At 25.1% G+C, this 15,140-nt stretch overlaps 2 long non-coding RNA genes across 2 annotated transcripts in view; one reads left to right on the forward strand and one right to left on the reverse strand.

Moving 5' to 3' along the window:
* LOC103910577 (uncharacterized) overlaps nt 1-15,140 on the forward strand; it is a 201,147-nt gene that overhangs the window by 138,643 nt on the left and 47,364 nt on the right. The window lies entirely within an intron of this gene.
* On the reverse strand, nt 867-3,786 carry si:dkey-59l11.7. The gene is made up of 8 exons (XR_223421.6): nt 3,769-3,786; nt 3,029-3,170; nt 1,922-1,963; nt 1,629-1,732; nt 1,442-1,561; nt 1,323-1,370; nt 1,121-1,201; nt 867-1,043 (listed from the first exon to the last, which is right to left on the reverse strand). It is a non-coding gene; the product is annotated as a si:dkey-59l11.7 (long non-coding RNA).

Raw genomic sequence — 15,140 nt, forward strand, 5'->3', positions numbered from 1 at the left:
ACCAACATGTTTTTGTTAATACATGATGTTGGGTGTGCTTGCAATAACCATGCCCCTTTTTTTTTTAAAGATATGTTGCTTAGAAGAAAGCAAGATAATATACATTAAAATAGTTACATTTTAGCTATGATTAAGAAAAGCACAAACAAAATAAAGTTACATAAATAATAAAATAATACCTCCTGGAATTGAAACCCAATGCCACACACCATTGAGAGGGTGTACTGAAAAGAGAGAAGCCACAGTCATTTACAATGTTTACAAAATCTTTAAATCAATTAACTCAATTTATATCTTACCAAGAGTACAAAAACACCACAATCATCCCCTTTTGTCTGACGTGGCAAAGCCTAAAATAGGCAAAGCAAATCAATTTTATTTTAGAATAATGTACAAAAAATTTAATTGTTGTAAAAGTATAAAATAATTTTTTTTTTTTAAGTTGATTCCTCACTGGAAAATCATATCCAGTCTTTTGATCTTGGTAAGCAATTTTCCTGTAAACCAAACATATTAGTAGTAATACTAACAATTACAGCTCACCTCAACTCTAGAACACCATGCATAAAAAAGGCTAGATGAACATAGCCAGAAGTTCAAGAAACGGCTATAGGAACGTAGCCAAATGTGACAGAACTATAATACATGGTTAGGAAATAAATAGAATCGGCTATAGGAACGTAGCCATATATCACATAAAGGCTGAAACATGTCTTAGTTTATTGATAGACCTAAAAATTGCCCTGTATTCCTCATCTCCAAATCCTGATTCATGCTCTGCGTACAGAGAGTCTAAAAACACCATCCCTCTTCGAAGCGGCATCATTATCTACAATGTTAAAGGTGTAAAAATATTTCATTTGAACATTATTGCTTCTTCCAAGATTTTTCAGTGTTTTATTTTAGAAACACACACATTGCAATACCAATTAATGTATGCACTAGACATTTCAATATTTTCTTACACAGACAACAAAGTGGTCTGGTCCATTGGCATTTGTCCATGCTGGAAAGGCTAACAGGTCTTTCAAGTCTGCATCTTCCTGAAATTGATCAGGACAGTTATGTCGTTTAATTTAGTTTGTACTTCTCACACAGTAAATACAGTACATACACGCACCGGTAATCCAGTAACAATGTTGTTAGGAGTTTCTTTCCACACAGGGACAACATAAAAGTCCTCAATGTATATGTCCTTGCCCTACATGAATAAAAAGAAACTGTTGACAATGACATTAACATTTTCACACAGTTTAGAAATTGTTTTTTTTTTTTTTTGGATCAAGTTAAAACAATCTATATAAATATTGTTTTATACATACAATTTGTCGAGCCATTTCACAAATAAGCTTCATGCAGGCGTTTCCAATCTGCAATAAATACTTTGATAAGTCAATGTTTTTAATAAAAAAAAGTTATAATAAAAAAACAGACTGCTTACATGGGAGTCCATGTCCCTCAACAATCCAAGGCTCCAAAATTCTTCTCGAATAAGGCACACTTGCCCCTCCTTCACAATTATTTCACTGCCAGGGCGATTTCGGTCCAGCACATAATCAAGCTGTAATAATAATAACAATAAATGTGTTTGTGTGTGTGTGCGTTTGCATGTAATGGTAATTGTTCACCAGTTTCTCTTGTAATGGATGCCAGTCCCTCTCCCAAGGCTTAGTAGGTTCCGAAAAATTCAGAAGAGTGGTAGGTTCACAAGCTGTTTTTTCTGTAATTGGTACTGATGACAGAGAAGATGTAACTGATGTTATGCTTGGTGATGCAGCGGTCGTTTGTAAAGTCACAATATTTTTGGCAGTGCTGTCAGTGGTCCTTAGAGTACATTAAAGCATCAAAATTAGAAAATAACACATAATAATTAGTGAACAGAAACTTGACACTGAGCAACTGGAAAGAACAGTCAAATTACCAAGTGACATGTCCATGCATTTCTCTGTGGAGGATGGATTTTCTATAAATACAAATATACACATAAGTACAGTTATGGATATAGTGATGTATTTGTTACAAAGTAAGGGAAACATTACCTAACACAACCTGGCTGTGGTCATTCATGTGAATGTTTGTGTTGAATTCCTTTTTTATGTCATGAAGACGTTTCTCGTTTTTTCTGACATTGTAATGGTGGATGATGTTTCGCATGAGGAAAACATGTGTGGATGGCAATGCCATGTTCATAAAGTAGTTATTTTTCTTTAGCTTTGAAGAAAGCTGTTCTGCAGCCGGACTGTTAACTTTGCCAGCTAGTTGAGGCACAAGACGAAGCTTCCTCAGTGAATCACGAGGATCTTTTGTGTTGTCTTCGTGAAAGCGGTCATACAGAACATAGTGTTCTGCAGAACCAGTTATTGGATAACCATCCGGATCTGGACTTTGCTTTTTTGCAGTGAGCCATGGCAGAGTTACCTGTAATTTTCCTGATTTTGCTTTTGCAATATTTTCAGTGGTTGGTTCGAGTAACCTTCCCTCGAAAGGTGTGAAAGTTATGGGTTGCCTCAAATTTGTGTGGGTGGACAGTCCACGGGCAAAGTCATAAATAACAACATTAGGCAGATGCTTCAAAAACAGAAGCATATCTGCAAAATCCCGTGGACTTTCTGCTCGCAGATTACATTTTATACTGTAAACTATGCCACAAGGACACATGATGACAGCCCAACCTCCTGGAACAGACAAAAAAGATAAGCAAATAGTTAAGAAAACATAATCAAATCCCATTAATGACATTGGGACTTAAATGACCATAGGTTATGATGGAGGGCAGTGGCATTAACCTTAACAAAGTATACTTTTAAAAAATTTAAAGATGCAGTGCCTCAGAGATGTAAATACACTCCCCCACACGGAAAGCAACAATAGGTGTCAGACGAGGCCACCTCCAACACCCCCCCAGAGCTGTACACCACCAGTCACTCCCCAATCAGTGCCAAGCAGAAAACAGGACCCATTATGTCTATGTGACTTTGTACATTTCTGATTTATTTGTAATATTTTAATGTGCAACATTGAGGTTTACCTGAAGCAGCCCAAATCTTTTCAAAAACCTTGTCATAGGCCTCCCTTGACCTCATCTCCTCCGAAAGTCGCAGGAGTAGATCTGTGCGAGAGCCTTTGGCATCTAAACCACACTCTTGACACAGTCTTCTTATCCCTCCCACCTATCACATAAAACACACATGTTAAATGAAATGCCAACACTGACGAATAATACATATAATTAGCATTAAATATTTTACTTTCTGTTTTTCCTTTAAGTTCGTTCTTTAAGCGATCTTCAGAGACAGTTATTTCTGTTCGTTCTGCAGTTTTTGCTTTGTGCACTTTCTCAAATTCAGTGTTGAGAACAACATTCGCTATGCGAGTCTTACTCCCGATCCAGGGTGCCTAAAAGTTGTAACTAGGTGTAACACAAAATGGATTGTTTTTTTGACCTTTAGGACAAACAAACATGTTAGTACATCAGTGAATTTAGATTGTACTCCTGAAAACACTTATGAAATTAAATAATGATGACATGCCATTTCTGATATAATAAATTTCCTTACTTGAAAAAAATCCTCGAGCAATTCGTTCTTCTGTCATTGCCTTCCAAAACATATCTAAATCCACCTCTCCATTAAAATCTTGTGGAGGCTGTGAAAGATCACTCACTAAAAAAAATAAATACATACTATAAACTTACTAATAGTTTTACTAATAAGACTTACCTCTCTGCAGTAAAAAGGAAAGATATTTGCCAGAGAGATAAAAGGATGCCTTCTTGTGGAGGTCCATTATGACCACAGGTGGATGGTCACCACAAGATACACATGAATACTCGTATTCATGGTCAGTTAGGGCCTCAAAATGCAGATAGCCGTGGAGAAGAGTAACTGCTGAGGGGAACTGTACACCTGGAGTTACCTCCAAGTACTCCACTACTCTGCTGACTGCTGTATGCACCTATGATAAAGAAATCACAGTTAATCAGTACTTATATAGGCAAGGCAAGGCAAGTTTATTTATATAGCACATTTCATACACAATGGTAAGTCAAAGTGCTTTACATAAACAAGAATAAAAGAGACAAGTATAAGAAAATAAAAACAAAGAATAAAAATTATTTAAAAAACAGTTAAAAACAGAAAACATAATAGTGTGAACTGTCGGACGTAGCACAGTGCTCATTCAGTAAAGGCACAGCTAAACAGATGTGTTTTAAGTCTTGATTTAAATGTACCTAATGTTGCCTAACATAAAATCAACACTATGAAGAAATCCTATTGTTGTAAAAAATGTAAAATATGTATAACATATAATATATGTATTGTATAACGATTACCTGCAACAGGTTTCTTATGGTGAGGCAGAGAGAGAGTTCAAGGAGGACATGGTCATTGAAGTTATGCAAACCATTAGCCCACTCTTGGTAACGGTACACCATTCCACAGAAAGGACAGAATTTGTAGTAGGTTGAAATATCTGCACATACAGAATGTAAATTAAATGGTTTAGTATCTTTTTCATAATTAAAATAAAATAAAAAAATGTAAGTAACAATTATCCACCTTGGACAATTACTGTAGTTGTACGAATTTTCGCTTTACGTGTAATGCAGACAGGATCACTGAGCAATGTGCGTTCTGAGCAGTGGTAGCACATTGTCTCATCAGGGATTAGGTGTTTTGGAAATTCCTTATAGTCTGAAGAAAGCCTCAAATGACTGGGAATAGTAGATGGTAGCTTTTTATTCATTAAGATGTATTCTACCATGCTCTTTACTTTAGCAATGTCCTTTGGAGGGTAATTCTCACTTTCATCACTTTCCTCCATCGCTGCTGCCTGAAATTCTTCAGCGCTTTCAGTGCTCCGAACTTTTCGGAAGAGTTCAGGGTGAATTTGAAAGAGGTGCCATTTTGCTATGTATTTATGGGTACATGATCTCTGGGTTTTTGCACAGGGACAGTGCCATGAATTCTTCTTGGTGTCATATGATACCATGACTCTGCCCAGTCTACTATAATATGATATATTAGGCTCGTAGACCGATATGAACCTTTTTGTTGGTGGGACTCCAATCTTGGATTCAACTGCCAGCCGTCGGTGGTTTGCCGTCTGAGGAATGTCAGGTGCTTGTAGCGGGAGGTTGTTTCGTTAGCGCTTCCGCTTTCGTTAGTGAAGTTCTTTTGCGGAACGTTTGTAGATCCTGTTGTGTTCTTCAAGCTATGTCGTTTGAGCACTGTGCTGATAGGCTGACGTAAGAAAACAGGACACAAAATATACAAGGCAAAAGTGCAAAGCACGGAGCTCTAGGCAAAGGCGGTCCGAACCGCAGCAAAGCAGGAGGTCGACATGTCCAAATAGACCAAATCAGAAACTAAGCAGAGAAAAACGGCATCTGTAGAGAAAGAAAACCGATGGAACAGGTGGTTTGCAAGCACAGGTACGTCTGCTGCAAGTACAGCGCCGTCAGGAGACAGGGGTTGCTGGCCCATTCCCCAAGCTCGGTGGCTGGACATCACCGTCCTGGAGTACGGCCGATAGAAAACGGCGGCTGACGGCTGAATTTTTGAAAAAGAACAAAAAATGAAATATTTTTAAAAAATAACAAAAAATCAAAAAAAATTTTAAGAATAAAAAAATCGAAATTTTTTGAAAAATAACAAAAAAAAATTTTTTTTTTGAAAAATCACCAAAAAATTAATTTTTTGAAAACTCACCAAAAATGAAAATTTTATGAAAAATCACAAAAAATGAAAACATTTTGAAAAAATAACAAAAAATGAAATTTTTTTGAAAAATCACCAAAAATTTATTTTTTTGAAAAATCACCAAAAATGAAAGTTTTTCGAAAAATAACAAAAAATGATAATTTTTTGAAAAATAACCAAAAATTTATTTTTTTCTAAAAATCACCAAAAATGAACAATTTTTGAAAAATAACAAAAAATTACATTTTTGAAAAATCACAAAAATGAAAAAATTTTGAAAAATCGCAAAAAATCACAAAAAATGAAAGTTTTTCGAAAAATCAAAAAAATGAATATTTTTTGAAAAATTGCAAAAAATCACAAAAATGAACATTTTTTGAAAAATAACAAAAAATCACAAAAAATGAAAAATTTTTGAAAAATCGCAAAATATGACATTTTTTTGAAAAATCGCAAAATATGAAATTTTTTTGAAATATCACAAAAAATGAAAATTTTTAGAAAAATCGCAGAAATCATAAAAAATGAAATTTATTCGAAAAATCACAAAAAATGAAAATTATTTGAAAACTCACAAAAAATGAAAATTTTTTGAAAAATCGCAGAAATCACAAAAAAATTAAATATATTTGAAAAATCACAAAAAATGAAATTTATTTGAAAAATCACATAAAATGAAAATTTTTTAAAAAATCGCAAAAAATGAAAATCTTTTTAAAAATCACAAAAAATGAAAAATCACAAAAAATGAAATTTTTTTGAAAAATCACAAAAACTGAAAATATTTTGAAAAATCACAAAAAATGAAATTTATTTGAAAAATCGTAAAAAATGAAAATTTTTTGAAAAATCGCAAAAATCACAAAAAATGAAATTTATTTGAAAAATCACAAAAAATGAAAATTTTTTGAAAAATCAGAAAAAATGAAAAATTTTTTAAAAATCGCAAAAAATGAAAATCTTTTGAAAAATCACAAAAAATGAAATTTTTTTAAAAAATCACAAAAAATGAAAATCTTTTGAAAAATTACAAAAAATGAAAATTTTTCGAAAAATCGTAAAAAATGAAAATTTTTTGAAAAATCGCTAAAATCACAAAAAAAGAAATATATTTGAAAAATCACAAAAAATGAAAACCTTTTGAAAAATCACAAAAAATATTTTTTTTTGAAAAATCGCAGAAATCACAAAAAATGAAATTTTTTTGAAAAATCACAAAAAATGAAAATTTTTTGAAAAATCACAAAAAATGAAAATTTTTTGAAAAATCGCAAAAAAATTAATTTTTTTTAAAAATCACAAAAAATGAATTTATTTTGAAAAATCGCAAAAAAATAAAATTTTTTTGAAAAATCGCAAAAAAAGAACATTTTTTTGAAAATTAACACAAAATCGAAATTTTTGAAAAATCTCAAAAAATGAATATTTTTGGAAAAATAACAAAAAAACAAAATTTTTTGAAAAATCACAAAAAATTAAAATGTTTTGAAAAATCACAAAAAATGAAATTTTTTTTGAAAAATAACAAAAAATCTAAATTTTTGAAAAATCACAAAAAATTAAAATGTTTTGAAAAATCACAAAAAATGAAATTTTTTTGAAAAATAACAAAAAATCTAAATTTTTTAAAAAATCACAAAAAATGAAAATTTTTTGAAAAATCACAAAAAAATCTAAATTTTTTGAAAAATAACAAAAAATCAAAATTTTTTGAAAAATAAAAAATTGCAATTTTTTGAAAAATCGCAAAAAAATGAAAATTTTTGGAAAAATAACAAAAAATTAAAATTTTTGGAAAAATAACAAAAAATTAAAATTTTTTGAAAAATAACACAAAATCGAAATTTTTTGAAAAAACGAAAAATCACAAAAAATGAAATTTTTTGGAAAAATCACAAAAAATAAAAAATGTTTTGAAAAATCACAAAAAAGAAAATTTTTTGAAAAATCGCAAAAAATTAAAAAATTTTGAAAAATCGCAAAAAATCACACAAAATGACATTTTTTTGAAAAATCACAAAAAATGAATTTTTTTTGAAAAATCACAAAAAATAAAATTTATTTGAAAAATCGTAAAAAATGAAAAATTTTGAAAAATCGCAAAAAATCACACAAAATGACATTTTTTTTGAAAAATCACAAAAATGAATTTTTTTTGAAAAATCACAAAAAAATGAAAATTTTTGAAAAATCGCAAAAAATCGCACAAAATGACATTTTTTTTGAAAAATCGCAAAAAATGAAAATTTTTGGAAAAATCGCAAAAAATTTAATTTTTTTGAAAAATCGCAAAAAATGACTTTTTTGAACATTTTTTATTTTTTGCGATTTTTCATAAAAATTTAATTTTTTGTGATTTTTCAAAAAAATAGATTTTTGTGATTTTTGTGATTTTTCAAAAAATTTTAATTTTTTGTGATCTTGTGATTTTTCAAGATTTTTAGTTATTTTTAAAAATAATTTACATTTTTTGCGATTTTTCAAAAAATTTGCATTTTTTGCGATTTTTTAAAAAATTGTCATTTTTTGTGATTTTTCAAAAATTTTTCATATTTTGTGATATTTTGTCATTTTTCTAAAAATTTTCATTTTTTGTTATTTTTCAAAAATTTTTAATTTTTTTGTGATTTTTCAAAAAAAAATCATTTTTTGTGATTTTTTTAAAAAAAGTCATTTTTTGCGTTTTTTTTAATTTTCAGTTTTTGTGATTCTTCAAAAAAATTCATTTTTTGTGATTTTTTGCAATTTTTCAAAAAAATTTCATTTTTTGTGATTTTTCAAAAAATATATTTATTTTTGGTGATTTTTCAAAAAATGTTTTTTTTGGTGATTTTTCAAAAAAAAAATTCATTTTTAGTGATTATTCAAAAAATTCTCATTTTTTGTGATGTTTTGCGATTTTTCAAAAAAAATTCATTTTTTGTGATTTCAAAAAAATTTCATTTTTTGTGATTTTTCCAAAAAATTTCATTTTTTGTGATTTTTTGCGATTGTTCAAAAAATATTCATTTTTGGTGATTTTTCAAAAAAAAAAAAATTTTTGTGATTTTTCTAAAAAATTTCATTTTTTGTTATTTGTCAAAAAATTTTCATTTTTGGTGATTTTTCAAAAAATTTTCATTTTTTGTTATTTTTCAAAAATTTTTCATTTTTTGTGATATTTTGTGATTTTTCAAAAATTTTCATTTTTTGTTATTTTTCAGAAAATTTTCATTTTTTGTGATTTTTTGTGATTTTTCCAAAAATGTTTATTTTTTGTGATTTTTCAAAAAATGATCATTTTTTGTGATTTTTCAAAAAAATAATTTTTTTGTTATTTTCCCAAAAATTTTCATTTTTTGTTATTTTTTTAAAAAATTTCATTTTGTGTTATTTTTCAAAAAATTCTTTTTTTTGTGATTTTTCAAAAAATGTTTATTTTTTGTGATTTTTCAAAAAATGATCATTTTTTGTGATTTTTAAAAAAAAATCGATTTTTTGTCATTTTTCAAAAAAAATTCATTTTTGGTTATTATTAAAAAATTTTGCATTTTTGTTATTTTTAAAAAAATTTGCATTTGTTATTTTTCAAAAAAATGCATTTTTTGTTATTTTTCAAAAAATTTGCATTATTTGTTATTTTTCAAAAAATTTGCATTATTTGTTATTTTTCAAAAAAATTGCATTTTTTGTTATTTGTAAAAAAAAATTCGATTTTTTGTTATTTTTCAAAAAAAATTCATTTTTGGTGATTTTTCAAAATATTTGCATTATTTGTTATTTTTCAAAAAAATTTCATTTTTTGTTATTTTTCAAAAAATTTGCATTTTTTGTTATTTTTCAAAAAAAATTGCATTATTTATTTTTCAAAAAAATTTCATTTTTGTTATTTTTTTAAAAAAAATCGATTTTTTTGTTATTTTTCAAAAAAAATTTATTTTTTGTGATTTTTCCAAAAATTTTCATTTTTTGTGATTTTTTGCGATTGTTCAAAAAATATTAATTTTTGGTGATTTTTCAAAAAAAAAATTTTTTTGTGATTTTTCAAAAAAAATTCATTTTTTGTGATTTGTCAATAAATTTTCATTTTTGGTGATTTTTCAAAAAATTTTCATTTTTTGTTATTTTTCAAAAAACTTTCATTTTTTGTGATTTTTTAAAAAATGTTCATTTTTTGTTATTTTTCAGAAAATTTTCATTTTTTGTGATTTTTCCAAAAATGTTTATTTTTTGTGATTTTTCAAAAAATGTTCATGTTTTGTGATTTTTCAAAAAATTTTCATTTTTTGTTATTTTTTAAAAAAAAATTCATTTTTTGTGATTTTTAAAAAAAAAATCGATTTTTTGTTATTTTTTAAAAGAATTTCATTTTTTATGATTTTTCAAAAAATTTTCATTTTGTTATTTTTCAAAAAATGTGCATTTTTGGTGATTTTTCAAAAAAAATTGCATTATTTGTTATTTTTCAGAAAATTTTCATTTTTTGTGATTTTTTGTGATTTTTCCAAAATTGTTTATTTTTTGTGATTTTTCAAAAAATGTTCATTTTTGTGATTTTTCAAAAAATTTTCATTTTTTGTTATTTAAAAAAATTAATTTAGTTATTTTTCAAAAAAATTTCTTTTTTTGTGATTTTTCAAAAAAAAAATTTTGTGATTTTTTTTTTAAAAATCGATTTTTTTGTTATTTTTTAAAAGAATTTCATTTTTTATGATTTTTCAAAAAATGTTCATTTTTTGTTATTTTTCAAAAAATGTGCATTTTTTGTTATTTTTCAAAAAATTTGCATCATTTGTTATTTTTCAAAAAATTTCATTTTTTGTTATTTTTCAAAAAAATTGCATTGTTTTTTATTTTTTTTTCAAAAAATTTGCATCATTTGTTATTTTTCAAAAAATTTCATTTTTTGTTATTTTTCAAAAAAATTGCATTGTTTTTTATTTTTTTTTTTTCAAAAAATTTGCATTATTTGTTATTTTTCAAAAAATGTTCATGTTTTGTGATTTTTCAAAAAATTTTCATTTTTTGTTATTTTTTAAAAAAAAATCATTTTTTGTGATTTTTAAAAAAAAATCGATTTTTTGTTATTTTTCAAAAGAATTTCATTTTTTATGATTTTTCAAACAATTTTCATTTTGTTATTTTTCAAAAAATGTGCATTTTTGGTGATTTTTCAAAAAAAATTGCATTTTTTGTTATTTTTCAAAAAATTTGCATTATTTGTTATTTTTCAGAAAATTTTCATTTTTTGTGATTTTTTGTGATTTTTCCAAAATTGTTTATTTTTTGTGATTTTTCAAAAAATGTTCATTTTTGTGATTTTTCAAAAAATTTTCATTTTTTGTTATTTAAAACAAAATTCATTTAGTTATTTTTCAAAAAATTTTCTTTTTTTGTGATTTTTCAAAAAAATTTAATTTTTTGTGATTTTTTTTTTTAAAAATCGATTTTTTTTGTTATTTTTTAAAAGAATTTAATTTTTTATGATTTTTCAAAAAATGTTAATTTTTTGTTATTTTTCAAAAAATGTGCATTTTTGGTGATTTTTCAAAAAATGTGCATTTTTTGTTATTTTTCAAAAAATTTGCATCATTTGTTATTTTTCAAAAAATTTCATTTTTTGTTATTTTTCAAAAAAATTGCATTGTTTTTTTTTTTTTTTTTCAAAAAATTTGCATTATTTGTTATTTTTCAAAAAAATTGCACTTTTTGTTATTTTTTAAAAAATTAGAATTTTTTGTTAATTTTCAAAAAAAATTCTTTTATTGTTATTTTAAAAAAATCATTGTTATTTTTCAAAAAAAATTCTTTTTGTGATTTTTCAAAAAAATTTCATTTTTTTTGATTTTTTTAAAAAAATCGATTTTTTTGTTATTTTTCAAAAGAATTTCATTTTTTATGATTTTTCAAAAAATTTTCATTTTTTGTTATTTTTCAAAAAATGTGCATTTTTGGTGATTTTTCAAAAAATTTGCATTTTTTGTTATTTTTCAAAAAATTTGCATTATTTGTTATTTTTCAAAAAAATTGTATTTTTTTTTTTTTAAATTAGCATTTTCGTTATTTTTTAAAAAAAATCTTTTATTGTTATTTTTCAAAAAAATTCGATTTTTTGTTATTTTTCAAAAAAAATTCATTTTTTGTTATTTTTCAAGAAAATTTCATTTTTGGTGATTTTTCAAAAAATTTGCATTATTTGTTATTTTTCAAAAAAATTGCATTATTTGTTATTTTTCAAAAAAATTGCATTATTTGTTATTTTTCAAAAAAATTTCATTTTTTGTTATTTTTCAAAAAATTTTCATTTTTTGTTATTTTTCAAAAAATGTGCATTTTTTGTTATTTTTCAAAAAATTTCGATTTTTTGTTATTTTTCAAAAAAATTTCATTTTTGTTGATTTTTCCAAAAATGTTCATTTTTTTTTAAATTTGCATTTTTGTTATTTTTCAAAAAAATTGCATTTTTTGTGATTTTTCTAAAATTTTTCATATTTTGTGATATTTTGTCATTTTTCTAAAAATTTTCATTTTTTGTTATTTTTCAAAAAAATTTAATTTTTTTGTGATTTTTCAAAAAAAATTCATTTTTTGTGATTTTTTTTAAAAAAGTCATTTTTTGCGTTTTTTTTTTAATTTTTTAGTTTTTGTGATTCTTCAAAAAAATTCATTTTTTGTGATTTTTTGCAATTTTTCAAAAAAAATTCATTTTTAGTGATTTTTCAAAAAATATATTTATTTTTGGTGATTTTTCAAAAAATGTTTTTTTTTTGGTGATTTTTCAAAAAAAATTCATTTTTAGTGATTATTCAAAAAATTCTCAATTTTTGTGATGTTTTGCGATTTTTCAAAAAAAATTCATTTTTTGTGATTTCAAAAAAATTTCATTTTTTGTGATTTTTCCAAAAAATTTCATTTTTTGTGATTTTTTGCGATTGTTCAAAAAATATTCATTTTTGGTGATTTTTCAAAAAAAAAAAATTTTTTGTGATTTTTCTAAAAAATTTCATTTTTTGTTATTTGTCAAAAAATTTTCATTTTTGGTGATTTTTCAAAAAATTTTCATTTTTTGTTATTTTTCAAAAATTTTTCATTTTTTGTGATTTTTTGTGATTTTTCAAAAATTTTCATTTTTTGTTATTTTTCAGAAAATTTTCATTTTTTGTGATTTTTTGTGATTTTTCCAAAAATGTTTATTTTTTGTGATTTTTCAAAAAATGATCATTTTTTGTGATTTTTCAAAAAAATAAATTTTTTGTTATTTTCCCAAAAATTTTCATTTTTTGTTATTTTTTTAAAAAATTTCATTTTGTGTTATTTTTCAAAAAATTCTTTTTTTTTTGTGATTTTTCCAAAAATGTTTATTTTTTGTGATTTTTCAAAAAATGATCATTTTTTGTGATTTTTAAAAAAAATTCGATTTTTTGTCATTTTTCAAAAAAATTTCATTTTTGGTTATTATTAAAAAAATTTGCATTTTTGTTATTTTTAAAAAAATTTGCATTTGTTATTTTTCAAAAAAATGCATTTTTTGTTATTTTTCAAAAAATTTGCATTATTTGTTATTTTTCAAAAAATTTGCATTATTTGTTATTTTTCAAAAAAATTGCATTTTTTTTATTTGTAAAAAAAAATTCGATTTTTTGTTATTTTTCAAAAAAAATTCATTTTTGGTGATTTTTCAAAAAATTTGCATTTTTTGTTATTTTAAAAAAATTCATTTAGTTATTTTTCAAAAAATTCTTTTTTTGTGATTTTTCAAAAAAAATTTCATTTTTTGTGATTTTTTTTAAAAAGAAATCGATTTTTTTGTTATTTTTCAAAAGAATTTCATTTTTTGTTATTTTTCAAAAAATGTGCATTTTTGGTGATTTTTCAAAAAATTTGCATTTTTTGTTATTTTTCAAAAAAATTGCATCATTTGTTATTTTTCAAAAAAATTCATTTTTTGTTATTTTTCAAAAAAATTTGCATTGTTTGTTATTTTTCAAAAAAATTGCATTATTTGTTATTTTTCAAAAAAATTGTATTTTTTGTTATTTTTAAAAAAATTAGCATTTTCGTTATTTTTCAAAAAAAATCTTTTATTGTTATTTTTCAAAAAAATTCGATTTTTTGTTATTTTTCAAAAAAAATTCATTTTTTGTTATTTTTCAAGAAAATTTCATTTTTGGTGATTTTTCAAAAAATTTGCATTATTTGTTATTTTTCAAAAAAATTTCATTTTTTGTTATTTTTCAAAAAATTTTCATTTTTTGTTATTTTTCAAAAAATGTGCATTTTTTGTTATTTTTCAAAAAATTTCGATTTTTTGTTATTTTTCAAAAAAATTTCATTTTTGTTGATTTTCCAAAAATGCTCATTTTTTTTTTAAATTTGCATTTTTGTTATTTTTCAAAAAAATGCATTATTTGTTATTTTTCAAAAAAATTGCATTATTTGTTATTTTTCAAAAAATTTGCATTATTTGTTATTTTTCAAAAAATTTGCATTATTTGTTATTTTTCAAAAAAATTGCATTTTTTGTTATTTTTCTAAAAATTTGCATTTTTTTGTTATTTTTCAAAAAAAATTCATTTTTTGTTATTTTTTCAAAAAAATTTCGATTTTTTGTTATTTTTCAAAAAAATTTCATTTTTGTTGATTTTTCAAAAATGTTTCTTTTTTTGTGATTTTTCAAAAATATTTCATTTTTGTTATTTTTCAAAAAATTCAGCCGTCAGCCGTCGTTTTCTATCGGCCGTACTCCAGGACGGTGATGCCCAGCCACCGAGCATGGGGAATGGGCCAGCAACCCCTGTCTCCTGATGGCGCTGTACTTGCAGCAGACGTGCCTGTGCTTGCAAACCACTCGCTAGTAACTGTGGCAACGCATGAAGAGTTTGAGCTTCCTCCAGATGCTTGCTTTGTGTTTTGTCATCAGTTGGGCTGCCAACACATGGATTCCACTGGACGCACTCGATCTGGGGATAACAGACCCTCTATGAGGGGAGGGGATCCTCCTGTTCTTTCTTTCTTTTCCTCCATCTGTTTTCTTTCTCTACAGATGCTGTTTTTCTCTGCTTAGTTTCTGATTTGGTCTATTTGGACATGTCGACCTCCTGCTTTGCTGCGGTTCAGACCGCCTTTGCCTAGAGCTCCGTGCTTTGCACTCTTGCCTTGTATATTTTGTGTCCTGTTTTCTTACGTCAGCCTATCAGCACAGTGCTCAAACGACATAGCTTGAAGAAGACGACGGGATCTACAAACGTTCCGCAAAAGAACTTCACTGACGAAAGCGGAAGCGCTAACGAAACAACCTCCCGCCGCAAGCACCTTACATTCCTGGGACGGGAAACCACCGACGGCTGGCTGCGAAATTGCCTCTGGTTCAGATTGGTTTAGAACCGTCCCTCTGCCAAAATCGCCACAGACGTCTGCAAAAGATTGCAGTTCTTGTGGGGTGTGATTGCTGCAAGGCTG

This window comes from Danio rerio, chromosome 4 (genome assembly GCF_049306965.1).
Source record: "Danio rerio strain Tuebingen ecotype United States chromosome 4, GRCz12tu, whole genome shotgun sequence".
NCBI classification, from domain to species: domain Eukaryota; kingdom Metazoa; phylum Chordata; class Actinopteri; order Cypriniformes; family Danionidae; genus Danio; species Danio rerio.